The 25358-nt window shown below is 34.5% G+C and overlaps 1 long non-coding RNA gene, 25 other non-coding genes and 1 pseudogene across 26 annotated transcripts; all 27 read left to right on the top strand.

The window, feature by feature from the left end:
* Positions 1 to 143: 143 nt before the first annotated feature.
* Positions 144 to 261, top strand: LOC134724014 (U5 spliceosomal RNA). The gene has a single exon (XR_010108338.1). It is a non-coding gene; the product is annotated as a U5 spliceosomal RNA (small nuclear RNA).
* Positions 262 to 936: 675 nt separating this feature from the next.
* Positions 937 to 1054, top strand: LOC134724013 (U5 spliceosomal RNA). Its single transcript, XR_010108337.1, has one exon. It is a non-coding gene; the product is annotated as a U5 spliceosomal RNA (small nuclear RNA).
* Positions 1055 to 1729: 675 nt separating this feature from the next.
* Positions 1730 to 1847, top strand: LOC134724010 (U5 spliceosomal RNA). The gene has a single exon (XR_010108335.1). It is a non-coding gene; the product is annotated as a U5 spliceosomal RNA (small nuclear RNA).
* A 675-nt stretch (positions 1848 to 2522) lies between these two features.
* On the top strand, positions 2523 to 2640 carry LOC134724009 (U5 spliceosomal RNA). Its single transcript, XR_010108334.1, has one exon. It is a non-coding gene; the product is annotated as a U5 spliceosomal RNA (small nuclear RNA).
* A 675-nt stretch (positions 2641 to 3315) lies between these two features.
* LOC134724008 (U5 spliceosomal RNA) lies at positions 3316 to 3433 on the top strand. Its single transcript, XR_010108333.1, has one exon. It is a non-coding gene; the product is annotated as a U5 spliceosomal RNA (small nuclear RNA).
* A 675-nt stretch (positions 3434 to 4108) lies between these two features.
* On the top strand, positions 4109 to 4226 carry LOC134724007 (U5 spliceosomal RNA). The gene has a single exon (XR_010108332.1). It is a non-coding gene; the product is annotated as a U5 spliceosomal RNA (small nuclear RNA).
* Positions 4227 to 5157: 931 nt separating this feature from the next.
* LOC134721805 (uncharacterized) lies at positions 5158 to 7239 on the top strand. Its single transcript, XR_010107927.1, has 2 exons — positions 5158 to 5491; positions 7029 to 7239. It is a non-coding gene; the product is annotated as an uncharacterized LOC134721805 (long non-coding RNA).
* A 2340-nt stretch (positions 7240 to 9579) lies between these two features.
* On the top strand, positions 9580 to 9687 carry LOC134724075 (U5 spliceosomal RNA; annotated as a pseudogene).
* Positions 9688 to 10362: 675 nt separating this feature from the next.
* LOC134724006 (U5 spliceosomal RNA) lies at positions 10363 to 10480 on the top strand. Its single transcript, XR_010108331.1, has one exon. It is a non-coding gene; the product is annotated as a U5 spliceosomal RNA (small nuclear RNA).
* A 675-nt stretch (positions 10481 to 11155) lies between these two features.
* LOC134724005 (U5 spliceosomal RNA) lies at positions 11156 to 11273 on the top strand. The gene has a single exon (XR_010108330.1). It is a non-coding gene; the product is annotated as a U5 spliceosomal RNA (small nuclear RNA).
* A 675-nt stretch (positions 11274 to 11948) lies between these two features.
* LOC134724004 (U5 spliceosomal RNA) lies at positions 11949 to 12066 on the top strand. Its single transcript, XR_010108329.1, has one exon. It is a non-coding gene; the product is annotated as a U5 spliceosomal RNA (small nuclear RNA).
* Positions 12067 to 12741: 675 nt separating this feature from the next.
* On the top strand, positions 12742 to 12859 carry LOC134724003 (U5 spliceosomal RNA). The gene has a single exon (XR_010108328.1). It is a non-coding gene; the product is annotated as a U5 spliceosomal RNA (small nuclear RNA).
* Positions 12860 to 13534: 675 nt separating this feature from the next.
* LOC134724002 (U5 spliceosomal RNA) lies at positions 13535 to 13652 on the top strand. The gene has a single exon (XR_010108327.1). It is a non-coding gene; the product is annotated as a U5 spliceosomal RNA (small nuclear RNA).
* Positions 13653 to 14327: 675 nt separating this feature from the next.
* On the top strand, positions 14328 to 14445 carry LOC134724001 (U5 spliceosomal RNA). The gene has a single exon (XR_010108326.1). It is a non-coding gene; the product is annotated as a U5 spliceosomal RNA (small nuclear RNA).
* A 675-nt stretch (positions 14446 to 15120) lies between these two features.
* LOC134723999 (U5 spliceosomal RNA) lies at positions 15121 to 15238 on the top strand. The gene has a single exon (XR_010108324.1). It is a non-coding gene; the product is annotated as a U5 spliceosomal RNA (small nuclear RNA).
* Positions 15239 to 15913: 675 nt separating this feature from the next.
* Positions 15914 to 16031, top strand: LOC134723998 (U5 spliceosomal RNA). The gene has a single exon (XR_010108323.1). It is a non-coding gene; the product is annotated as a U5 spliceosomal RNA (small nuclear RNA).
* Positions 16032 to 16706: 675 nt separating this feature from the next.
* LOC134723997 (U5 spliceosomal RNA) lies at positions 16707 to 16824 on the top strand. Its single transcript, XR_010108322.1, has one exon. It is a non-coding gene; the product is annotated as a U5 spliceosomal RNA (small nuclear RNA).
* Positions 16825 to 17499: 675 nt separating this feature from the next.
* Positions 17500 to 17617, top strand: LOC134723996 (U5 spliceosomal RNA). Its single transcript, XR_010108321.1, has one exon. It is a non-coding gene; the product is annotated as a U5 spliceosomal RNA (small nuclear RNA).
* A 675-nt stretch (positions 17618 to 18292) lies between these two features.
* LOC134723995 (U5 spliceosomal RNA) lies at positions 18293 to 18410 on the top strand. The gene has a single exon (XR_010108320.1). It is a non-coding gene; the product is annotated as a U5 spliceosomal RNA (small nuclear RNA).
* Positions 18411 to 19085: 675 nt separating this feature from the next.
* Positions 19086 to 19203, top strand: LOC134723993 (U5 spliceosomal RNA). The gene has a single exon (XR_010108318.1). It is a non-coding gene; the product is annotated as a U5 spliceosomal RNA (small nuclear RNA).
* Positions 19204 to 19878: 675 nt separating this feature from the next.
* Positions 19879 to 19996, top strand: LOC134723992 (U5 spliceosomal RNA). Its single transcript, XR_010108317.1, has one exon. It is a non-coding gene; the product is annotated as a U5 spliceosomal RNA (small nuclear RNA).
* Positions 19997 to 20671: 675 nt separating this feature from the next.
* LOC134723991 (U5 spliceosomal RNA) lies at positions 20672 to 20789 on the top strand. The gene has a single exon (XR_010108316.1). It is a non-coding gene; the product is annotated as a U5 spliceosomal RNA (small nuclear RNA).
* A 675-nt stretch (positions 20790 to 21464) lies between these two features.
* LOC134723990 (U5 spliceosomal RNA) lies at positions 21465 to 21582 on the top strand. The gene has a single exon (XR_010108315.1). It is a non-coding gene; the product is annotated as a U5 spliceosomal RNA (small nuclear RNA).
* A 676-nt stretch (positions 21583 to 22258) lies between these two features.
* On the top strand, positions 22259 to 22376 carry LOC134723989 (U5 spliceosomal RNA). The gene has a single exon (XR_010108314.1). It is a non-coding gene; the product is annotated as a U5 spliceosomal RNA (small nuclear RNA).
* Positions 22377 to 23051: 675 nt separating this feature from the next.
* On the top strand, positions 23052 to 23169 carry LOC134723987 (U5 spliceosomal RNA). The gene has a single exon (XR_010108312.1). It is a non-coding gene; the product is annotated as a U5 spliceosomal RNA (small nuclear RNA).
* A 675-nt stretch (positions 23170 to 23844) lies between these two features.
* Positions 23845 to 23962, top strand: LOC134723986 (U5 spliceosomal RNA). The gene has a single exon (XR_010108311.1). It is a non-coding gene; the product is annotated as a U5 spliceosomal RNA (small nuclear RNA).
* Positions 23963 to 24637: 675 nt separating this feature from the next.
* LOC134723984 (U5 spliceosomal RNA) lies at positions 24638 to 24755 on the top strand. The gene has a single exon (XR_010108310.1). It is a non-coding gene; the product is annotated as a U5 spliceosomal RNA (small nuclear RNA).
* Positions 24756 to 25358: the final 603 nt, after the last annotated feature.

The following is a 25358-nucleotide window of genomic DNA, read 5'->3' as shown; positions in this document are numbered from 1 at the left end:
ATGGTTCTGCGGCATAAATGTGCCATTTGTAGATACTTATTGAGTAGAATTTAAGGATGTTTGCAAAAAGTTCATTTTCGCAAACACCTTCTCTCAGAAAACATTTACATTATTCTGTATATTCAATGTTTGTGCAAGTCGGGTTACTCTGGTTTCTCTTCAAACCACGAATATATCTTTCGCCTTTTACTAAAGATATCCGTGGAGAGGAACAATTAATGAGTCTATAGACAATTTCTCTACACCCACTTTACGTGGGTAACATAAATAACATGAAATATGCAGCTTGGTCCCCCCTTTTAATTTCCTCTCTCACTCAATCAAATGTAGCATTACCTAAACAAAAAAAAAGACCACATGTAAATAAAAAAAAATCGAAAACACTTTGACTAGTATAGACTTAGTTTTAGTTCGTGCTTAGAGGGGAAGCAAAGAAATTAGAAAGAAGCAGTTGCAGAAGTTTGTCAAGCCCAATATAAAGAGAGTGATTTACAAAGATTTCTTTGTGTGCGCCATGCGCCATGACGCTACTCTTCTCTGTATCGTTTCATTTTTAGTGTTATTCACGGCAAAGTAGCGATTAGTTTAAGAGCATGTTTTTTCAATCCAATAAGTTGTTTTCTATAGTTTAGAGTGTTTGACAAAGTGAAATACATGGTTGCATTACGCATACGTTGTATATTCGTTCTTTTACTGCGTGTATGTGCATTGCCGTGGCTCCATTCGGTGTAATATGATCACGTTGTTACACAACAAAAATATGAAAAATCTATAAAATTCATAATTTGCCAACATGGTTCTGCGGCATAAATGTGCCATTTGTAGATACTTATTGAGTAGAATTTAAGGATGTTTGCAAAAAGTTCATTTTCGCAAACACCTTCTCTCAGAAAACATTTACATTATTCTGTATATTCAATGTTTGTGCAAGTCGGGTTACTCTGGTTTCTCTTCAAACCACGAATATATCTTTCGCCTTTTACTAAAGATATCCGTGGAGAGGAACAATTAATGAGTCTATAGACAATTTCTCTACACCCACTTTACGTGGGTAACATAAATAACATGAAATATGCAGCTTGGTCCCCCCTTTTAATTTCCTCTCTCACTCAATCAAATGTAGCATTACCTAAACAAAAAAAAAGACCACATGTAAATAAAAAAAAATCGAAAACACTTTGACTAGTATAGACTTAGTTTTAGTTCGTGCTTAGAGGGGAAGCAAAGAAATTAGAAAGAAGCAGTTGCAGAAGTTTGTCAAGCCCAATATAAAGAGAGTGATTTACAAAGATTTCTTTGTGTGCGCCATGCGCCATGACGCTACTCTTCTCTGTATCGTTTCATTTTTAGTGTTATTCACGGCAAAGTAGCGATTAGTTTAAGAGCATGTTTTTTCAATCCAATAAGTTGTTTTCTATAGTTTAGAGTGTTTGACAAAGTGAAATACATGGTTGCATTACGCATACGTTGTATATTCGTTCTTTTACTGCGTGTATGTGCATTGCCGTGGCTCCATTCGGTGTAATATGATCACGTTGTTACACAACAAAAATATGAAAAATCTATAAAATTCATAATTTGCCAACATGGTTCTGCGGCATAAATGTGCCATTTGTAGATACTTATTGAGTAGAATTTAAGGATGTTTGCAAAAAGTTCATTTTCGCAAACACCTTCTCTCAGAAAACATTTACATTATTCTGTATATTCAATGTTTGTGCAAGTCGGGTTACTCTGGTTTCTCTTCAAACCACGAATATATCTTTCGCCTTTTACTAAAGATATCCGTGGAGAGGAACAATTAATGAGTCTATAGACAATTTCTCTACACCCACTTTACGTGGGTAACATAAATAACATGAAATATGCAGCTTGGTCCCCCCTTTTAATTTCCTCTCTCACTCAATCAAATGTAGCATTACCTAAACAAAAAAAAAGACCACATGTAAATAAAAAAAAATCGAAAACACTTTGACTAGTATAGACTTAGTTTTAGTTCGTGCTTAGAGGGGAAGCAAAGAAATTAGAAAGAAGCAGTTGCAGAAGTTTGTCAAGCCCAATATAAAGAGAGTGATTTACAAAGATTTCTTTGTGTGCGCCATGCGCCATGACGCTACTCTTCTCTGTATCGTTTCATTTTTAGTGTTATTCACGGCAAAGTAGCGATTAGTTTAAGAGCATGTTTTTTCAATCCAATAAGTTGTTTTCTATAGTTTAGAGTGTTTGACAAAGTGAAATACATGGTTGCATTACGCATACGTTGTATATTCGTTCTTTTACTGCGTGTATGTGCATTGCCGTGGCTCCATTCGGTGTAATATGATCACGTTGTTACACAACAAAAATATGAAAAATCTATAAAATTCATAATTTGCCAACATGGTTCTGCGGCATAAATGTGCCATTTGTAGATACTTATTGAGTAGAATTTAAGGATGTTTGCAAAAAGTTCATTTTCGCAAACACCTTCTCTCAGAAAACATTTACATTATTCTGTATATTCAATGTTTGTGCAAGTCGGGTTACTCTGGTTTCTCTTCAAACCACGAATATATCTTTCGCCTTTTACTAAAGATATCCGTGGAGAGGAACAATTAATGAGTCTATAGACAATTTCTCTACACCCACTTTACGTGGGTAACATAAATAACATGAAATATGCAGCTTGGTCCCCCCTTTTAATTTCCTCTCTCACTCAATCAAATGTAGCATTACCTAAACAAAAAAAAAGACCACATGTAAATAAAAAAAAATCGAAAACACTTTGACTAGTATAGACTTAGTTTTAGTTCGTGCTTAGAGGGGAAGCAAAGAAATTAGAAAGAAGCAGTTGCAGAAGTTTGTCAAGCCCAATATAAAGAGAGTGATTTACAAAGATTTCTTTGTGTGCGCCATGCGCCATGACGCTACTCTTCTCTGTATCGTTTCATTTTTAGTGTTATTCACGGCAAAGTAGCGATTAGTTTAAGAGCATGTTTTTTCAATCCAATAAGTTGTTTTCTATAGTTTAGAGTGTTTGACAAAGTGAAACACATGGTTGCATTACGCATACGTTGTATATTCGTTCTTTTACTGCGTGTATGTGCATTGCCGTGGCTCCATTCGGTGTAATATGATCACGTTGTTACACAACAAAAATATGAAAAATCTATAAAATTCATAATTTGCCAACATGGTTCTGCGGCATAAATGTGCCATTTGTAGATACTTATTGAGTAGAATTTAAGGATGTTTGCAAAAAGTTCATTTTCGCAAACACCTTCTCTCAGAAAACATTTACATTATTCTGTATATTCAATGTTTGTGCAAGTCGGGTTACTCTGGTTTCTCTTCAAACCACGAATATATCTTTCGCCTTTTACTAAAGATATCCGTGGAGAGGAACAATTAATGAGTCTATAGACAATTTCTCTACACCCACTTTACGTGGGTAACATAAATAACATGAAATATGCAGCTTGGTCCCCCCTTTTAATTTCCTCTCTCACTCAATCAAATGTAGCATTACCTAAACAAAAAAAAAGACCACATGTAAATAAAAAAAAATCGAAAACACTTTGACTAGTATAGACTTAGTTTTAGTTCGTGCTTAGAGGGGAAGCAAAGAAATTAGAAAGAAGCAGTTGCAGAAGTTTGTCAAGCCCAATATAAAGAGAGTGATTTACAAAGATTTCTTTGTGTGCGCCATGCGCCATGACGCTACTCTTCTCTGTATCGTTTCATTTTTAGTGTTATTCACGGCAAAGTAGCGATTAGTTTAAGAGCATGTTTTTTCAATCCAATAAGTTGTTTTCTATAGTTTAGAGTGTTTGACAAAGTGAAATACATGGTTGCATTACGCATACGTTGTATATTCGTTCTTTTACTGCGTGTATGTGCATTGCCGTGGCTCCATTCGGTGTAATATGATCACGTTGTTACACAACAAAAATATGAAAAATCTATAAAATTCATAATTTGCCAACATGGTTCTGCGGCATAAATGTGCCATTTGTAGATACTTATTGAGTAGAATTTAAGGATGTTTGCAAAAAGTTCATTTTCGCAAACACCTTCTCTCAGAAAACATTTACATTATTCTGTATATTCAATGTTTGTGCAAGTCGGGTTACTCTGGTTTCTCTTCAAACCACGAATATATCTTTCGCCTTTTACTAAAGATATCCGTGGAGAGGAACAATTAATGAGTCTATAGACAATTTCTCTACACCCACTTTACGTGGGTAACATAAATAACATGAAATATGCAGCTTGGTCCCCCCTTTTAATTTCCTCTCTCACTCAATCAAATGTAGCATTACCTAAACAAAAAAAAAGACCACATGTAAATAAAAAAAAATCGAAAACACTTTGACTAGTATAGACTTAGTTTTAGTTCGTGCTTAGAGGGGAAGCAAAGAAATTAGAAAGAAGCAGTTGCAGAAGTTTGTCAAGCCCAATATAAAGAGAGTGATTTACAAAGATTTCTTTGTGTGCGCCATGCGCCATGACGCTACTCTTCTCTGTATCGTTTCATTTTTAGTGTTATTCACGGCAAAGTAGCGATTAATTTAAGAGCATGTTTTTTCAATCCAATAAGTTGTTTTCTATAGTTTAGAGTGTTTGACAAAGTGAAATACATGGTTGCATTACGCATACGTTGTATATTCGTTCTTTTACTGCGTGTATGTGCATTGCCGTGGCTCCATTCGGTGTAATATGATCACGTTGTTACACAACAAAAATATGAAAAATCTATAAAATTCATAATTTGCCAACATGGTTCTGCGGCATAAATGTGCCATTTGTAGATACTTATTGAGTAGAATTTAAGGATGTTTGCAAAAAGTTCATTTTCGCAAACACCTTCTCTCAGAAAACATTTACATTATTCTGTATATTCAATGTTTGTGCAAGTCGGGTTACTCTGGTTTCTCTTCAAACCACGAATATCAGTGGGAAAGCCACGGATCGATTCTGCGCCTCCTTCCATATGACGTAAAGGCCAGAAAATCAAGGGCGACAATCCCGATTTTTCATAGAGGGCGACAGTATCGCGCCATCGCGGCAATTTGTTTACATCGTGTACGTGTGATTTTTCGAGAAATTTATCATTAAAGACAATTAAACTTGTGTCATTTCATCATCAATTAGTTATATAGGTAAGTTTTTCAGGTGACCATGCTATTTTTTCTTCTTAGAAGATTTTATTTACAAGAAACGAACATCTGAAAATGGCAAGTGACGTTGTTAATTTGGAAGATAAAAATATGGCGGGTGTTTTCCCCTTCTGAAAATAACTGACACATTTGCATCCTATTGGCTATTTAAATATAACATGACCAAAAATAGTATCTATGATGATAGGAGTCCCTAAATATTTGCATAAATACCCATCACTCCGTGTCAAATTGTAACTGAGGCTGCGAAAAGGAAGCACATAAATCGACGCCATTTTTCAACAGATTAAGGTTTCTGAGCTCACGAAATCCTAGTATTATTACTTTTAATGGTAAGTAGAAAGATATGAATACCATCCATAACATAATTCATTGATCTGATCGGGTTATGGCTACATGTTTGCCTTTTTTCGATTCTGAAATCCAGTAAATTTCCGTAGACCACATGTAAATAAACGCCCCTTTTCCAGCGGTGAGACTTCAATTTGAATAAAACTTCAATTTTGGCATGTCAATGTTAGCATTTAAATTTTAATTAAAGTTTTACAGTTGTGTAAAGCATTTGTGTTGATTTGTTTGGTTGTCTCGAATAGTAAAAAGGTTAACATTTTTATTTTTGAACCCAAAAAGTGTGACAAAAATCACAAAAAACAAACAAACAAAAAATAAAGGAAAAAAATTACTATCCCCAGGATAAAGGGGGTTCCAACTATATGTCCCCATTCAAATGCATTGATCGTCCCCCAAAAAGGGAGATTCCAATCCCTGGAACCCTATCCCTGGATCTGCCACTGGGAACTATGACTATTAAAACATATAAAGAATTAGAGAATTATTACTAAAGGAACAAAAATAGAGAAAATTTACCATGAAATAAGGAAAAAATAGAGCAAATGACATGCTAGTCCAAATAATTATGAAGTCTGACAAGACTACTTTTTTTCTGGGACGACTTCCTATGTATCCCAGAAAAAATCTAAATATTCCTAGCAGCAAGCCAGAGGTCTGGTCATAATCATTTTGAACTATTGATGTGCTAATTTATATATTGAGGAAAGAGAAATTATGGACAAAAAGTATAAAAAAAAATAGAGACAAATGAACTTAAGGATTAAATGATAAAGAAATGCAGAATACCCCATCCAGACCCTTGTCTATGTGAACAACAGTACTATTATTTTTGCTGAATAGTGCATATGGGCATGTAAAATATATTTTAAAGATTTCAGGTATATGAAATATTCACCAGTAGGAAAGTATAAATTCTGTCCCTCCTTCCATGCTAAAAAAAAAATTATGTGATTTATTGTTGAATTTTATTGCCACCTTCAGTATTGGCTAGGTGTTGTGGCCAGGTTTTATTGGCGTTGGATACATTTATTATCAATTACTGGTATGAAGAATTAAAGATATGAATGATTGAATGAAAAGTTATCTTTTAAATAACAGATACCTGTAAGATAATTTAATGTTGCATATTATGTTATACTTCATTTAAACATTATTTATATCTATCAAAAAGGTTGATATGTTATTATGATGATGAATTTTAGATACTAAGTAAATGAATTTATATTAAGTAGAAAATTTCTCCAACATCTGTTGGTGTGTATAATTATTACCTTTTCTAGAGGACCTTTTTCGGGACGTCTGGATTGGGTATTTTTTAGCTCAGGATTTCGGGATTGATCCTTCAGATTCTAGTATTTCCTTTCAACATTTTTTTTTTAAATTGGGAACTCAGAAGATCATGTTTTTGTCAGTAGACAATTCAAATATATTATAATTTACCGATCATATAGCAACTCTAGAGAAGTTTGAAATTATATTCATTTGATAATATCATCTGCATAAATTATATATTTTCAGATAACAATAGGAATAAGAAGAGCAGGATTTCTATATTGAGGATTTACATGTATGGGACAGAGGACTATTTGACTTGATTTTACTTTAAAAAACTTTTTAATTTTAACAATAGTTCTCCTTAATTGTTTAAAATACTTTTTACATATTTTTCATTTTAACATTTTTTTTATGACTGTATTTATTCATTATTTAATAAACTTTTATTACTAAACATTTTTATATTTTCAAATATACATACAATGTGAAACACTCCACCATTTTATATTGATAACGTGGGGTAAATGTACACGAGACACTATGCTGTTGCAATACAATATTACTAAATGTCATTGAAAAACCTGAGATTCATTGATGCAAAGCTAGCATATTCATACGGCCCCCCTTTCATAGGAAAAAATTGGTTGATTAAATAGGGAATCACTGGAGCGGGCCCCTTTTAAGTTAGTCAGCAGCAGCAACCCCCCGCACCCCCCATAGAAAAAGTTCTGGATCTGTCACTGGTATCAGACATATACATGTATGTACTGTAGTATTTGAGACATAAGAAAAATAAAAGATATAAAAAGTTAAAATGATGGTCTTTTATTCTTTATAAGGTTTGAATGACTTAAATGGAAAGTTTCTAGAATTGTTCACTTCTCGTAGACGTAGTGAGGTCTCTCAGGTGGCCTATCATAACATGACCTTTCACTGTTTTGCTTCCATGTAGATTTCAAAGTGTGGTAACCCCTGCACCTAAATAAATCATTTTCAGTAGATACATATCTCTTTTTTCAGACTTTTTGATGAAAAGTTTAAACTAATATACAAATTAGAAAAAAGAAAACTGATCAACTTGAACCCACAACATATAATTGATCTCAGGTGCTCTGGAAGAGTTAGCAGATCCTGCTCCTTGTGTAGTATTATGAATGAGATGTCTATGTGCCCTTTTCCTAGATATGTAAACACATGATTTTGCAAATTATTGCAATTGTGTGCTTTTAGAACGGAGTAAAATGTCAATGAATGTGTGGAAAGGTATTCTATTGCAGAAAAATCAGCACACAGATATAGGAATGGTGTGATTCTTAATAAACTATATATCCTGTGTCCAAGATTTGTTTTCCTGTAGATTGGTGTAAAATGAAAATGTGGGTCAAGCAGTTATATCAATGCAACAAAACAGGATCACCAAAATCAGAGTGAGACATTCATATACCATTTTTAAAGTAGACCTTGGAAGTGATAGCATTTTGTTAATGCTTTAAATGGTCATATACATGTAGCTCTAACATGTATTAAGAATTTGATGTACTAGGCATTGTGAATTCCTATTGAATGTTAAACTCAAGTTCTCAAGAGTTAAATATGCCCCAGGGCCCAGACACACTCAAACATGAATAGTCAGTAGTCACAGTGTACATCAGGTTGCTTGATAAGCATAATAAGGACAGACATTTATAAACATGTGTGAGTGTTAACTTCCCACTTGCCTAGTATTTTTTATATAAACAAGAACAAAATATGAAAATTATTGATGCATCAGTAGTAGGCAGGCAATATTTGTTGATTGGTACATGTACTTTTTAAAATTGACAAGTTGAAACATTTCAGATTTATAATAATTTACAGAATCAAAGAATGACTGTAACCATTACCCTAAAAATTGGCTTAAAACAAAGACTACCTGAGTGCTTACACTTTGCAACTTTTGCATGCTTATTCAGACAACAACTTTTGACTAATCTGATTTTTTGTTGTTGAAAAAAGGGGGGTAGGTCTACTTCCAAACAATGGAAGTTATTTATATGGACAAATTCGTTCATAGATTAAACCAGTTTCAATGTACTACATAAATCTCGCCCATAAATGTGTTATACATCAGCAGCATAATTAAATAACTACAGAAAATGTGATACGAGGAGTTCGAGCAACTTGTAAACATCAACAAATGACGGTGTCGAGCCTTCCACCACTCAACATTTTAAGTAAAATATATTTAAAATCCTGAAAACATCATCACCCTTCGTTGTCTCAATCAATTTTGTGCTTAAAATCTGTAAAATATGACATAATTTGCTTGATTTTGCACCGAAATAACTCCCAAAACGTCTGAAAAATGTTGAATTTTGACCTCCGGTTGAAGTATTTATTATGTAAACAAGACTCAGAGTGACGGGGAATCCTGTACATAGTCATGTGCCCATATGTTTCTAGGTCACATTTATTTATATCTCGACCAATGAAAAGCTTTAGGATGCATTTGTGTCAGTTGTTTGTAGTCGTGGGGATTACCCGCGGTTTTTTGGAAATCAACGGAGGTAGTCTTTTGGTTTATCATATTTCAGTAACGGAGCACTTATTTGAATACCGAATTTGGCAGTCGTGTGACAAAATCTATTCTTATGAAAAATTAACCTCAAATACTGATGGATGATACGTTGTTTTAATAGATTTATTGTCTGAAGCACAGGCTACGTTTTTGTTTACACGCTGGTTACAGCGCCACCTCAAAATTTTTAGATTATCTCCCCTTTCCCGCTGGACTACCGGAAGTAGCTCTTCAATGTCACTGGCTTTCCCACTGTATATCTTTCGCCTTTTACTAAAGATATCCGTGGAGAGGAACAATTAATGAGTCTATAGACAATTTCTCTACACCCACTTTACGTGGGTAACATAAATAACATGAAATATGCAGCTTGGTCCCCCCTTTTAATTTCCTCTCTCACTCAATCAAATGTAGCATTACCTAAACAAAAAAAAAGACCACATGTAAATAAAAAAAAATCGAAAACACTTTGACTAGTATAGACTTAGTTTTAGTTCGTGCTTAGAGGGGAAGCAAAGAAATTAGAAAGAAGCAGTTGCAGAAGTTTGTCAAGCCCAATATAAAGAGAGTGATTTACAAAGATTTCTTTGTGTGCGCCATGCGCCATGACGCTACTCTTCTCTGTATCGTTTCATTTTTAGTGTTATTCACGGCAAAGTAGCGATTAGTTTAAGAGCATGTTTTTTCAATCCAATAAGTTGTTTTCTATAGTTTAGAGTGTTTGACAAAGTGAAATACATGGTTGCATTACGCATACGTTGTATATTCGTTCTTTTACTGCGTGTATGTGCATTGCCGTGGCTCCATTCGGTGTAATATGATCACGTTGTTACACAACAAAAATATGAAAAATCTATAAAATTCATAATTTGCCAACATGGTTCTGCGGCATAAATGTGCCATTTGTAGATACTTATTGAGTAGAATTTAAGGATGTTTGCAAAAAGTTCATTTTCGCAAACACCTTCTCTCAGAAAACATTTACATTATTCTGTATATTCAATGTTTGTGCAAGTCGGGTTACTCTGGTTTCTCTTCAAACCACGAATATATCTTTCGCCTTTTACTAAAGATATCCGTGGAGAGGAACAATTAATGAGTCTATAGACAATTTCTCTACACCCACTTTACGTGGGTAACATAAATAACATGAAATATGCAGCTTGGTCCCCCCTTTTAATTTCCTCTCTCACTCAATCAAATGTAGCATTACCTAAACAAAAAAAAAGACCACATGTAAATAAAAAAAAATCGAAAACACTTTGACTAGTATAGACTTAGTTTTAGTTCGTGCTTAGAGGGGAAGCAAAGAAATTAGAAAGAAGCAGTTGCAGAAGTTTGTCAAGCCCAATATAAAGAGAGTGATTTACAAAGATTTCTTTGTGTGCGCCATGCGCCATGACGCTACTCTTCTCTGTATCGTTTCATTTTTAGTGTTATTCACGGCAAAGTAGCGATTAGTTTAAGAGCATGTTTTTTCAATCCAATAAGTTGTTTTCTATAGTTTAGAGTGTTTGACAAAGTGAAATACATGGTTGCATTACGCATACGTTGTATATTCGTTCTTTTACTGCGTGTATGTGCATTGCCGTGGCTCCATTCGGTGTAATATGATCACGTTGTTACACAACAAAAATATGAAAAATCTATAAAATTCATAATTTGCCAACATGGTTCTGCGGCATAAATGTGCCATTTGTAGATACTTATTGAGTAGAATTTAAGGATGTTTGCAAAAAGTTCATTTTCGCAAACACCTTCTCTCAGAAAACATTTACATTATTCTGTATATTCAATGTTTGTGCAAGTCGGGTTACTCTGGTTTCTCTTCAAACCACGAATATATCTTTCGCCTTTTACTAAAGATATCCGTGGAGAGGAACAATTAATGAGTCTATAGACAATTTCTCTACACCCACTTTACGTGGGTAACATAAATAACATGAAATATGCAGCTTGGTCCCCCCTTTTAATTTCCTCTCTCACTCAATCAAATGTAGCATTACCTAAACAAAAAAAAAGACCACATGTAAATAAAAAAAAATCGAAAACACTTTGACTAGTATAGACTTAGTTTTAGTTCGTGCTTAGAGGGGAAGCAAAGAAATTAGAAAGAAGCAGTTGCAGAAGTTTGTCAAGCCCAATATAAAGAGAGTGATTTACAAAGATTTCTTTGTGTGCGCCATGCGCCATGACGCTACTCTTCTCTGTATCGTTTCATTTTTAGTGTTATTCACGGCAAAGTAGCGATTAGTTTAAGAGCATGTTTTTTCAATCCAATAAGTTGTTTTCTATAGTTTAGAGTGTTTGACAAAGTGAAATACATGGTTGCATTACGCATACGTTGTATATTCGTTCTTTTACTGCGTGTATGTGCATTGCCGTGGCTCCATTCGGTGTAATATGATCACGTTGTTACACAACAAAAATATGAAAAATCTATAAAATTCATAATTTGCCAACATGGTTCTGCGGCATAAATGTGCCATTTGTAGATACTTATTGAGTAGAATTTAAGGATGTTTGCAAAAAGTTCATTTTCGCAAACACCTTCTCTCAGAAAACATTTACATTATTCTGTATATTCAATGTTTGTGCAAGTCGGGTTACTCTGGTTTCTCTTCAAACCACGAATATATCTTTCGCCTTTTACTAAAGATATCCGTGGAGAGGAACAATTAATGAGTCTATAGACAATTTCTCTACACCCACTTTACGTGGGTAACATAAATAACATGAAATATGCAGCTTGGTCCCCCCTTTTAATTTCCTCTCTCACTCAATCAAATGTAGCATTACCTAAACAAAAAAAAAGACCACATGTAAATAAAAAAAAATCGAAAACACTTTGACTAGTATAGACTTAGTTTTAGTTCGTGCTTAGAGGGGAAGCAAAGAAATTAGAAAGAAGCAGTTGCAGAAGTTTGTCAAGCCCAATATAAAGAGAGTGATTTACAAAGATTTCTTTGTGTGCGCCATGCGCCATGACGCTACTCTTCTCTGTATCGTTTCATTTTTAGTGTTATTCACGGCAAAGTAGCGATTAGTTTAAGAGCATGTTTTTTCAATCCAATAAGTTGTTTTCTATAGTTTAGAGTGTTTGACAAAGTGAAATACATGGTTGCATTACGCATACGTTGTATATTCGTTCTTTTACTGCGTGTATGTGCATTGCCGTGGCTCCATTCGGTGTAATATGATCACGTTGTTACACAACAAAAATATGAAAAATCTATAAAATTCATAATTTGCCAACATGGTTCTGCGGCATAAATGTGCCATTTGTAGATACTTATTGAGTAGAATTTAAGGATGTTTGCAAAAAGTTCATTTTCGCAAACACCTTCTCTCAGAAAACATTTACATTATTCTGTATATTCAATGTTTGTGCAAGTCGGGTTACTCTGGTTTCTCTTCAAACCACGAATATATCTTTCGCCTTTTACTAAAGATATCCGTGGAGAGGAACAATTAATGAGTCTATAGACAATTTCTCTACACCCACTTTACGTGGGTAACATAAATAACATGAAATATGCAGCTTGGTCCCCCCTTTTAATTTCCTCTCTCACTCAATCAAATGTAGCATTACCTAAACAAAAAAAAAGACCACATGTAAATAAAAAAAAATCGAAAACACTTTGACTAGTATAGACTTAGTTTTAGTTCGTGCTTAGAGGGGAAGCAAAGAAATTAGAAAGAAGCAGTTGCAGAAGTTTGTCAAGCCCAATATAAAGAGAGTGATTTACAAAGATTTCTTTGTGTGCGCCATGCGCCATGACGCTACTCTTCTCTGTATCGTTTCATTTTTAGTGTTATTCACGGCAAAGTAGCGATTAGTTTAAGAGCATGTTTTTTCAATCCAATAAGTTGTTTTCTATAGTTTAGAGTGTTTGACAAAGTGAAATACATGGTTGCATTACGCATACGTTGTATATTCGTTCTTTTACTGCGTGTATGTGCATTGCCGTGGCTCCATTCGGTGTAATATGATCACGTTGTTACACAACAAAAATATGAAAAATCTATAAAATTCATAATTTGCCAACATGGTTCTGCGGCATAAATGTGCCATTTGTAGATACTTATTGAGTAGAATTTAAGGATGTTTGCAAAAAGTTCATTTTCGCAAACACCTTCTCTCAGAAAACATTTACATTATTCTGTATATTCAATGTTTGTGCAAGTCGGGTTACTCTGGTTTCTCTTCAAACCACGAATATATCTTTCGCCTTTTACTAAAGATATCCGTGGAGAGGAACAATTAATGAGTCTATAGACAATTTCTCTACACCCACTTTACGTGGGTAACATAAATAACATGAAATATGCAGCTTGGTCCCCCCTTTTAATTTCCTCTCTCACTCAATCAAATGTAGCATTACCTAAACAAAAAAAAAGACCACATGTAAATAAAAAAAAATCGAAAACACTTTGACTAGTATAGACTTAGTTTTAGTTCGTGCTTAGAGGGGAAGCAAAGAAATTAGAAAGAAGCAGTTGCAGAAGTTTGTCAAGCCCAATATAAAGAGAGTGATTTACAAAGATTTCTTTGTGTGCGCCATGCGCCATGACGCTACTCTTCTCTGTATCGTTTCATTTTTAGTGTTATTCACGGCAAAGTAGCGATTAGTTTAAGAGCATGTTTTTTCAATCCAATAAGTTGTTTTCTATAGTTTAGAGTGTTTGACAAAGTGAAATACATGGTTGCATTACGCATACGTTGTATATTCGTTCTTTTACTGCGTGTATGTGCATTGCCGTGGCTCCATTCGGTGTAATATGATCACGTTGTTACACAACAAAAATATGAAAAATCTATAAAATTCATAATTTGCCAACATGGTTCTGCGGCATAAATGTGCCATTTGTAGATACTTATTGAGTAGAATTTAAGGATGTTTGCAAAAAGTTCATTTTCGCAAACACCTTCTCTCAGAAAACATTTACATTATTCTGTATATTCAATGTTTGTGCAAGTCGGGTTACTCTGGTTTCTCTTCAAACCACGAATATATCTTTCGCCTTTTACTAAAGATATCCGTGGAGAGGAACAATTAATGAGTCTATAGACAATTTCTCTACACCCACTTTACGTGGGTAACATAAATAACATGAAATATGCAGCTTGGTCCCCCCTTTTAATTTCCTCTCTCACTCAATCAAATGTAGCATTACCTAAACAAAAAAAAAGACCACATGTAAATAAAAAAAAATCGAAAACACTTTGACTAGTATAGACTTAGTTTTAGTTCGTGCTTAGAGGGGAAGCAAAGAAATTAGAAAGAAGCAGTTGCAGAAGTTTGTCAAGCCCAATATAAAGAGAGTGATTTACAAAGATTTCTTTGTGTGCGCCATGCGCCATGACGCTACTCTTCTCTGTATCGTTTCATTTTTAGTGTTATTCACGGCAAAGTAGCGATTAGTTTAAGAGCATGTTTTTTCAATCCAATAAGTTGTTTTCTATAGTTTAGAGTGTTTGACAAAGTGAAATACATGGTTGCATTACGCATACGTTGTATATTCGTTCTTTTACTGCGTGTATGTGCATTGCCGTGGCTCCATTCGGTGTAATATGATCACGTTGTTACACAACAAAAATATGAAAAATCTATAAAATTCATAATTTGCCAACATGGTTCTGCGGCATAAATGTGCCATTTGTAGATACTTATTGAGTAGAATTTAAGGATGTTTGCAAAAAGTTCATTTTCGCAAACACCTTCTCTCAGAAAACATTTACATTATTCTGTATATTCAATGTTTGTGCAAGTCGGGTTACTCTGGTTTCTCTTCAAACCACGAATATATCTTTCGCCTTTTACTAAAGATATCCGTGGAGAGGAACAATTAATGAGTCTATAGACAATTTCTCTACACCCACTTTACGTGGGTAACATAAATAACATGAAATATGCAGCTTGGTCCCCCCTTTTAATTTCCTCTCTCACTCAATCAAATGTAGCATTACCTAAACAAAAAAAAAGACCACATGTAAATAAAAAAAAATCGAAAACACTTTGACTAGTATAGACTTAGTTTTAGTTCGTGCTTAGAGGGGAAGCAAAGAAATTAGAAAGAAGCAGTTGCAGAAGTTTGTCAAGCCCAATATAAAGAGAGTGATTTACAAAGATTTCTTTGTGTGCGCCATGCGCCATGACGCTACTCTTCTCTGTATCGTTTCATTTTTAGTGTTATTCACGGCAAAGTAGCGATTAGTTTAAGAGCATGTTTTTTCAATCCAATAAGTTGTTTTCTATAGTTTAGAGTGTTTGACAAAGTGAAATACATGGTTGCATTACGCATACGTTGTATATTCGTTCTTTTACTGCGTGTATGTGCATTGCCGTGGCTCCATTCGGTGTAATATGATCACGTTGTTACACAACAAAAATATGAAAAATCTATAAAATTCATAATTTGCCAACATGGTTCTGCGGCATAAATGTGCCATTTGTAGATACTTATTGAGTAGAATTTAAGGATGTTTGCAAAAAGTTCATTTTCGCAAACACCTTCTCTCAGAAAACATTTACATTATTCTGTATATTCAATGTTTGTGCAAGTCGGGTTACTCTGGTTTCTCTTCAAACCACGAATATATCTTTCGCCTTTTACTAAAGATATCCGTGGAGAGGAACAATTAATGAGTCTATAGACAATTTCTCTACACCCACTTTACGTGGGTAACATAAATAACATGAAATATGCAGCTTGGTCCCCCCTTTTAATTTCCTCTCTCACTCAATCAAATGTAGCATTACCTAAACAAAAAAAAAGACCACATGTAAATAAAAAAAAATCGAAAACACTTTGACTAGTATAGACTTAGTTTTAGTTCGTGCTTAGAGGGGAAGCAAAGAAATTAGAAAGAAGCAGTTGCAGAAGTTTGTCAAGCCCAATATAAAGAGAGTGATTTACAAAGATTTCTTTGTGTGCGCCATGCGCCATGACGCTACTCTTCTCTGTATCGTTTCATTTTTAGTGTTATTCACGGCAAAGTAGCGATTAGTTTAAGAGCATGTTTTTTCAATCCAATAAGTTGTTTTCTATAGTTTAGAGTGTTTGACAAAGTGAAATACATGGTTGCATTACGCATACGTTGTATATTCGTTCTTTTACTGCGTGTATGTGCATTGCCGTGGCTCCATTCGGTGTAATATGATCACGTTGTTACACAACAAAAATATGAAAAATCTATAAAATTCATAATTTGCCAACATGGTTCTGCGGCATAAATGTGCCATTTGTAGATACTTATTGAGTAGAATTTAAGGATGTTTGCAAAAAGTTCATTTTCGCAAACACCTTCTCTCAGAAAACATTTACATTATTCTGTATATTCAATGTTTGTGCAAGTCGGGTTACTCTGGTTTCTCTTCAAACCACGAATATATCTTTCGCCTTTTACTAAAGATATCCGTGGAGAGGAACAATTAATGAGTCTATAGACAATTTCTCTACACCCACTTTACGTGGGTAACATAAATAACATGAAATATGCAGCTTGGTCCCCCCTTTTAATTTCCTCTCTCACTCAATCAAATGTAGCATTACCTAAACAAAAAAAAAGACCACATGTAAATAAAAAAAAATCGAAAACACTTTGACTAGTATAGACTTAGTTTTAGTTCGTGCTTAGAGGGGAAGCAAAGAAATTAGAAAGAAGCAGTTGCAGAAGTTTGTCAAGCCCAATATAAAGAGAGTGATTTACAAAGATTTCTTTGTGTGCGCCATGCGCCATGACGCTACTCTTCTCTGTATCGTTTCATTTTTAGTGTTATTCACGGCAAAGTAGCGATTAGTTTAAGAGCATGTTTTTTCAATCCAATAAGTTGTTTTCTATAGTTTAGAGTGTTTGACAAAGTGAAATACATGGTTGCATTACGCATACGTTGTATATTCGTTCTTTTACTGCGTGTATGTGCATTGCCGTGGCTCCATTCGGTGTAATATGATCACGTTGTTACACAACAAAAATATGAAAAATCTATAAAATTCATAATTTGCCAACATGGTTCTGCGGCATAAATGTGCCATTTGTAGATACTTATTGAGTAGAATTTAAGGATGTTTGCAAAAAGTTCATTTTCGCAAACACCTTCTCTCAGAAAACATTTACATTATTCTGTATATTCAATGTTTGTGCAAGTCGGGTTACTCTGGTTTCTCTTCAAACCACGAATATATCTTTCGCCTTTTACTAAAGATATCCGTGGAGAGGAACAATTAATGAGTCTATAGACAATTTCTCTACACCCACTTTACGTGGGTAACATAAATAACATGAAATATGCAGCTTGGTCCCCCCTTTTAATTTCCTCTCTCACTCAATCAAATGTAGCATTACCTAAACAAAAAAAAAGACCACATGTAAATAAAAAAAAATCGAAAACACTTTGACTAGTATAGACTTAGTTTTAGTTCGTGCTTAGAGGGGAAGCAAAGAAATTAGAAAGAAGCAGTTGCAGAAGTTTGTCAAGCCCAATATAAAGAGAGTGATTTACAAAGATTTCTTTGTGTGCGCCATGCGCCATGACGCTACTCTTCTCTGTATCGTTTCATTTTTAGTGTTATTCACGGCAAAGTAGCGATTAGTTTAAGAGCATGTTTTTTCAATCCAATAAGTTGTTTTCTATAGTTTAGAGTGTTTGACAAAGTGAAATACATGGTTGCATTACGCATACGTTGTATATTCGTTCTTTTACTGCGTGTATGTGCATTGCCGTGGCTCCATTCGGTGTAATATGATCACGTTGTTACACAACAAAAATATGAAAAATCTATAAAATTCATAATTTGCCAACATGGTTCTGCGGCATAAATGTGCCATTTGTAGATACTTATTGAGTAGAATTTAAGGATGTTTGCAAAAAGTTCATTTTCGCAAACACCTTCTCTCAGAAAACATTTACATTATTCTGTATATTCAATGTTTGTGCAAGTCGGGTTACTCTGGTTTCTCTTCAAACCACGAATATATCTTTCGCCTTTTACTAAAGATATCCGTGGAGAGGAACAATTAATGAGTCTATAGACAATTTCTCTACACCCACTTTACGTGGGTAACATAAATAACATGAAATATGCAGCTTGGTCCCCCCTTTTAATTTCCTCTCTCACTCAATCAAATGTAGCATTACCTAAACAAAAAAAAAGACCACATGTAAATAAAAAAAAATCGAAAACACTTTGACTAGTATAGACTTAGTTTTAGTTCGTGCTTAGAGGGGAAGCAAAGAAATTAGAAAGAAGCAGTTGCAGAAGTTTGTCAAGCCCAATATAAAGAGAGTGATTTACAAAGATTTCTTTGTGTGCGCCATGCGCCATGACGCTACTCTTCTCTGTATCGTTTCATTTTTAGTGTTATTCACGGCAAAGTAGCGATTAGTTTAAGAGCATGTTTTTTCAATCCAATAAGTTGTTTTCTATAGTTTAGAGTGTTTGACAAAGTGAAATACATGGTTGCATTACGCATACGTTGTATATTCGTTCTTTTACTGCGTGTATGTGCATTGCCGTGGCTCCATTCGGTGTAATATGATCACGTTGTTACACAACAAAAATATGAAAAATCTATAAAATTCATAATTTGCCAACATGGTTCTGCGGCATAAATGTGCCATTTGTAGATACTTATTGAGTAGAATTTAAGGATGTTTGCAAAAAGTTCATTTTCGCAAACACCTTCTCTCAGAAAACATTTACATTATTCTGTATATTCAATGTTTGTGCAAGTCGGGTTACTCTGGTTTCTCTTCAAACCACGAATATATCTTTCGCCTTTTACTAAAGATATCCGTGGAGAGGAACAATTAATGAGTCTATAGACAATTTCTCTACACCCACTTTACGTGGGTAACATAAATAACATGAAATATGCAGCTTGGTCCCCCCTTTTAATTTCCTCTCTCACTCAATCAAATGTAGCATTACCTAAACAAAAAAAAAGACCACATGTAAATAAAAAAAAATCGAAAACACTTTGACTAGTATAGACTTAGTTTTAGTTCGTGCTTAGAGGGGAAGCAAAGAAATTAGAAAGAAGCAGTTGCAGAAGTTTGTCAAGCCCAATATAAAGAGAGTGATTTACAAAGATTTCTTTGTGTGCGCCATGCGCCATGACGCTACTCTTCTCTGTATCGTTTCATTTTTAGTGTTATTCACGGCAAAGTAGCGATTAGTTTAAGAGCATGTTTTTTCAATCCAATAAGTTGTTTTCTATAGTTTAGAGTGTTTGACAAAGTGAAATACATGGTTGCATTACGCATACGTTGTATATTCGTTCTTTTACTGCGTGTATGTGCATTGCCGTGGCTCCATTCGGTGTAATATGATCACGTTGTTACACAACAAAAATATGAAAAATCTATAAAATTCATAATTTGCCAACATGGTTCTGCGGCATAAATGTGCCATTTGTAGATACTTATTGAGTAGAATTTAAGGATGTTTGCAAAAAGTTCATTTTCGCAAACACCTTCTCTCAGAAAACATTTACATTATTCTGTATATTCAATGTTTGTGCAAGTCGGGTTACTCTGGTTTCTCTTCAAACCACGAATATATCTTTCGCCTTTTACTAAAGATATCCGTGGAGAGGAACAATTAATGAGTCTATAGACAATTTCTCTACACCCACTTTACGTGGGTAACATAAATAACATGAAATATGCAGCTTGGTCCCCCCTTTTAATTTCCTCTCTCACTCAATCAAATGTAGCATTACCTAAACAAAAAAAAAGACCACATGTAAATAAAAAAAAATCGAAAACACTTTGACTAGTATAGACTTAGTTTTAGTTCGTGCTTAGAGGGGAAGCAAAGAAATTAGAAAGAAGCAGTTGCAGAAGTTTGTCAAGCCCAATATAAAGAGAGTGATTTACAAAGATTTCTTTGTGTGCGCCATGCGCCATGACGCTACTCTTCTCTGTATCGTTTCATTTTTAGTGTTATTCACGGCAAAGTAGCGATTAGTTTAAGAGCATGTTTTTTCAATCCAATAAGTTGTTTTCTATAGTTTAGAGTGTTTGACAAAGTGAAATACATGGTTGCATTACGCATACGTTGTATATTCGTTCTTTTACTGCGTGTATGTGCATTGCCGTGGCTCCATTCGGTGTAATATGATCACGTTGTTACACAACAAAAATATGAAAAATCTATAAAATTCATAATTTGCCAACATGGTTCTGCGGCATAAATGTGCCATTTGTAGATACTTATTGAGTAGAATTTAAGGATGTTTGCAAAAAGTTCATTTTCGCAAACACCTTCTCTCAGAAAACATTTACATTATTCTGTATATTCAATGTTTGTGCAAGTCGGGTTACTCTGGTTTCTCTTCAAACCACGAATATATCTTTCGCCTTTTACTAAAGATATCCGTGGAGAGGAACAATTAATGAGTCTATAGACAATTTCTCTACACCCACTTTACGTGGGTAACATAAATAACATGAAATATGCAGCTTGGTCCCCCCTTTTAATTTCCTCTCTCACTCAATCAAATGTAGCATTACCTAAACAAAAAAAAAGACCACATGTAAATAAAAAAAAATCGAAAACACTTTGACTAGTATAGACTTAGTTTTAGTTCGTGCTTAGAGGGGAAGCAAAGAAATTAGAAAGAAGCAGTTGCAGAAGTTTGTCAAGCCCAATATAAAGAGAGTGATTTACAAAGATTTCTTTGTGTGCGCCATGCGCCATGACGCTACTCTTCTCTGTATCGTTTCATTTTTAGTGTTATTCACGGCAAAGTAGCGATTAGTTTAAGAGCATGTTTTTTCAATCCAATAAGTTGTTTTCTATAGTTTAGAGTGTTTGACAAAGTGAAATACATGGTTGCATTACGCATACGTTGTATATTCGTTCTTTTACTGCGTGTATGTGCATTGCCGTGGCTCCATTCGGTGTAATATGATCACGTTGTTACACAACAAAAATATGAAAAATCTATAAAATTCATAATTTGCCAACATGGTTCTGCGGCATAAATGTGCCATTTGTAGATACTTATTGAGTAGAATTTAAGGATGTTTGCAAAAAGTTCATTTTCGCAAACACCTTCTCTCAGAAAACATTTACATTATTCTGTATATTCAATGTTTGTGCAAGTCGGGTTACTCTGGTTTCTCTTCAAACCACGAATATATCTTTCGCCTTTTACTAAAGATATCCGTGGAGAGGAACAATTAATGAGTCTATAGACAATTTCTCTACACCCACTTTACGTGGGTAACATAAATAACATGAAATATGCAGCTTGGTCCCCCCCTTTTAATTTCCTCTCTCACTCAATCAAATGTAGCATTACCTAAACAAAAAAAAAGACCACATGTAAATAAAAAAAAATCGAAAACACTTTGACTAGTATAGACTTAGTTTTAGTTCGTGCTTAGAGGGGAAGCAAAGAAATTAGAAAGAAGCAGTTGCAGAAGTTTGTCAAGCCCAATATAAAGAGAGTGATTTACAAAGATTTCTTTGTGTGCGCCATGCGCCATGACGCTACTCTTCTCTGTATCGTTTCATTTTTAGTGTTATTCACGGCAAAGTAGCGATTAGTTTAAGAGCATGTTTTTTCAATCCAATAAGTTGTTTTCTATAGTTTAGAGTGTTTGACAAAGTGAAATACATGGTTGCATTACGCATACGTTGTATATTCGTTCTTTTACTGCGTGTATGTGCATTGCCGTGGCTCCATTCGGTGTAATATGATCACGTTGTTACACAACAAAAATATGAAAAATCTATAAAATTCATAATTTGCCAACATGGTTCTGCGGCATAAATGTGCCATTTGTAGATACTTATTGAGTAGAATTTAAGGATGTTTGCAAAAAGTTCATTTTCGCAAACACCTTCTCTCAGAAAACATTTACATTATTCTGTATATTCAATGTTTGTGCAAGTCGGGTTACTCTGGTTTCTCTTCAAACCACGAATATATCTTTCGCCTTTTACTAAAGATATCCGTGGAGAGGAACAATTAATGAGTCTATAGACAATTTCTCTACACCCACTTTACGTGGGTAACATAAATAACATGAAATATGCAGCTTGGTCCCCCCTTTTAATTTCCTCTCTCACTCAATCAAATGTAGCATTACCTAAACAAAAAAAAAGACCACATGTAAATAAAAAAAAATCGAAAACACTTTGACTAGTATAGACTTAGTTTTAGTTCGTGCTTAGAGGGGAAGCAAAGAAATTAGAAAGAAGCAGTTGCAGAAGTTTGTCAAGCCCAATATAAAGAGAGTGATTTACAAAGATTTCTTTGTGTGCGCCATGCGCCATGACGCTACTCTTCTCTGTATCGTTTCATTTTTAGTGTTATTCACGGCAAAGTAGCGATTAGTTTAAGAGCATGTTTTTTCAATCCAATAAGTTGTTTTCTATAGTTTAGAGTGTTTGACAAAGTGAAATACATGGTTGCATTACGCATACGTTGTATATTCGTTCTTTTACTGCGTGTATGTGCATTGCCGTGGCTCCATTCGGTGTAATATGATCACGTTGTTACACAACAAAAATATGAAAAATCTATAAAATTCATAATTTGCCAACATGGTTCTGCGGCATAAATGTGCCATTTGTAGATACTTATTGAGTAGAATTTAAGGATGTTTGCAAAAAGTTCATTTTCGCAAACACCTTCTCTCAGAAAACATTTACATTATTCTGTATATTCAATGTTTGTGCAAGTCGGGTTACTCTGGTTTCTCTTCAAACCACGAATATATCTTTCGCCTTTTACTAAAGATATCCGTGGAGAGGAACAATTAATGAGTCTATAGACAATTTCTCTACACCCACTTTACGTGGGTAACATAAATAACATGAAATATGCAGCTTGGTCCCCCCTTTTAATTTCCTCTCTCACTCAATCAAATGTAGCATTACCTAAACAAAAAAAAAGACCACATGTAAATAAAAAAAAATCGAAAACACTTTGACTAGTATAGACTTAGTTTTAGTTCGTGCTTAGAGGGGAAGCAAAGAAATTAGAAAGAAGCAGTTGCAGAAGTTTGTCAAGCCCAATATAAAGAGAGTGATTTACAAAGATTTCTTTGTGTGCGCCATGCGCCATGACGCTACTCTTCTCTGTATCGTTTCATTTTTAGTGTTATTCACGGCAAAGTAGCGATTAGTTTAAGAGCATGTTTTTTCAATCCAATAAGTTGTTTTCTATAGTTTAGAGTGTTTGACAAAGTGAAATACATGGTTGCATTACGCATACGTTGTATATTCGTTCTTTTACTGCGTGTATGTGCATTGCCGTGGCTCCATTCGGTGTAATATGATCACGTTGTTACACAACAAAAATATGAAAAATCTATAAAATTCATAATTTGCCAACATGGTTCTGCGGCATAAATGTGCCATTTGTAGATACTTATTGAGTAGAATTTAAGGATGTTTGCAAAAAGTTCATTTTCGCAAACACCTTCTCTCAGAAAACATTTACATTATTCTGTATATTCAATGTTTGTGCAAGTCGGGTTACTCTGGTTTCTCTTCAAACCACGAATATATCTTTCGCCTTTTACTAAAGATATCCGTGGAGAGGAACAATTAATGAGTCTATAGACAATTTCTCTACACCCACTTTACGTGGGTAACATAAATAACATGAAATATGCAGCTTGGTCCCCCCTTTTAATTTCCTCTCTCACTCAATCAAATGTAGCATTACCTAAACAAAAAAAAAGACCACATGTAAATAAAAAAAAATCGAAAACACTTTGACTAGTATAGACTTAGTTTTAGTTCGTGCTTAGAGGGGAAGCAAAGAAATTAGAAAGAAGCAGTTGCAGAAGTTTGTCAAGCCCAATATAAAGAGAGTGATTTACAAAGATTTCTTTGTGTGCGCCATGCGCCATGACGCTACTCTTCTCTGTATCGTTTCATTTTTAGTGTTATTCACGGCAAAGTAGCGATTAGTTTAAGAGCATGTTTTTTCAATCCAATAAGTTGTTTTCTATAGTTTAGAGTGTTTGACAAAGTGAAATACATGGTTGCATTACGCATACGTTGTATATTCGTTCTTTTACTGCGTGTATGTGCATTGCCGTGGCTCCATTCGGTGTAATATGATCACGTTGTTACACAACAAAAATATGAAAAATCTATAAAATTCATAATTTGCCAACATGGTTCTGCGGCATAAATGTGCCATTTGTAGATACTTATTGAGTAGAATTTAAGGATGTTTGCAAAAAGTTCATTTTCGCAAACACCTTCTCTCAGAAAACATTTACATTATTCTGTATATTCAATGTTTGTGCAAGTCGGGTTACTCTGGTTTCTCTTCAAACCACGAATATATCTTTCGCCTTTTACTAAAGATATCCGTGGAGAGGAACAATTAATGAGTCTATAGACAATTTCTCTACACCCACTTTACGTGGGTAACATAAATAACATGAAATATGCAGCTTGGTCCCCCCTTTTAATTTCCTCTCTCACTCAATCAAATGTAGCATTACCTAAACAAAAAAAAAGACCACATGTAAATAAAAAAAAATCGAAAACACTTTGACTAGTATAGACTTAGTTTTAGTTCGTGCTTAGAGGGGAAGCAAAGAAATTAGAAAGAAGCAGTTGCAGAAGTTTGTCAAGCCCAATATAAAGAGAGTGATTTACAAAGATTTCTTTGTGTGCGCCATGCGCCATGACGCTACTCTTCTCTGTATCGTTTCATTTTAGTGTTATTCACGGCAAAGTAGCGATTAGTTTAAGAGCATGTTTTTTCAATCCAATAAGTTGTTTTCTATAGTTTAGAGTGTTTGACAAAGTGAAATACATGGTTGCATTACGCATACGTTGTATATTCGTTCTTTTACTGCGTGTATGTGCATTGCCGTGGCTCCATTCGGTGTAATATGATCACGTTGTTACACAACAAAAATATGAAAAATCTATAAAATTCATAATTTGCCAACATGGTTCTGCGGCATAAATGTGCCATTTGTAGATACTTATTGAGTAGAATTTAAGGATGTTTGCAAAAAGTT

The sequence above is a fragment of the Mytilus trossulus genome, chromosome 6 (assembly GCF_036588685.1).
Source record: "Mytilus trossulus isolate FHL-02 chromosome 6, PNRI_Mtr1.1.1.hap1, whole genome shotgun sequence".
Classification (NCBI taxonomy): domain Eukaryota; kingdom Metazoa; phylum Mollusca; class Bivalvia; order Mytilida; family Mytilidae; genus Mytilus; species Mytilus trossulus.
Note: the sequence above shows the minus strand (reverse complement) of the source record. Positions and strands in the feature narration are given on the sequence as shown.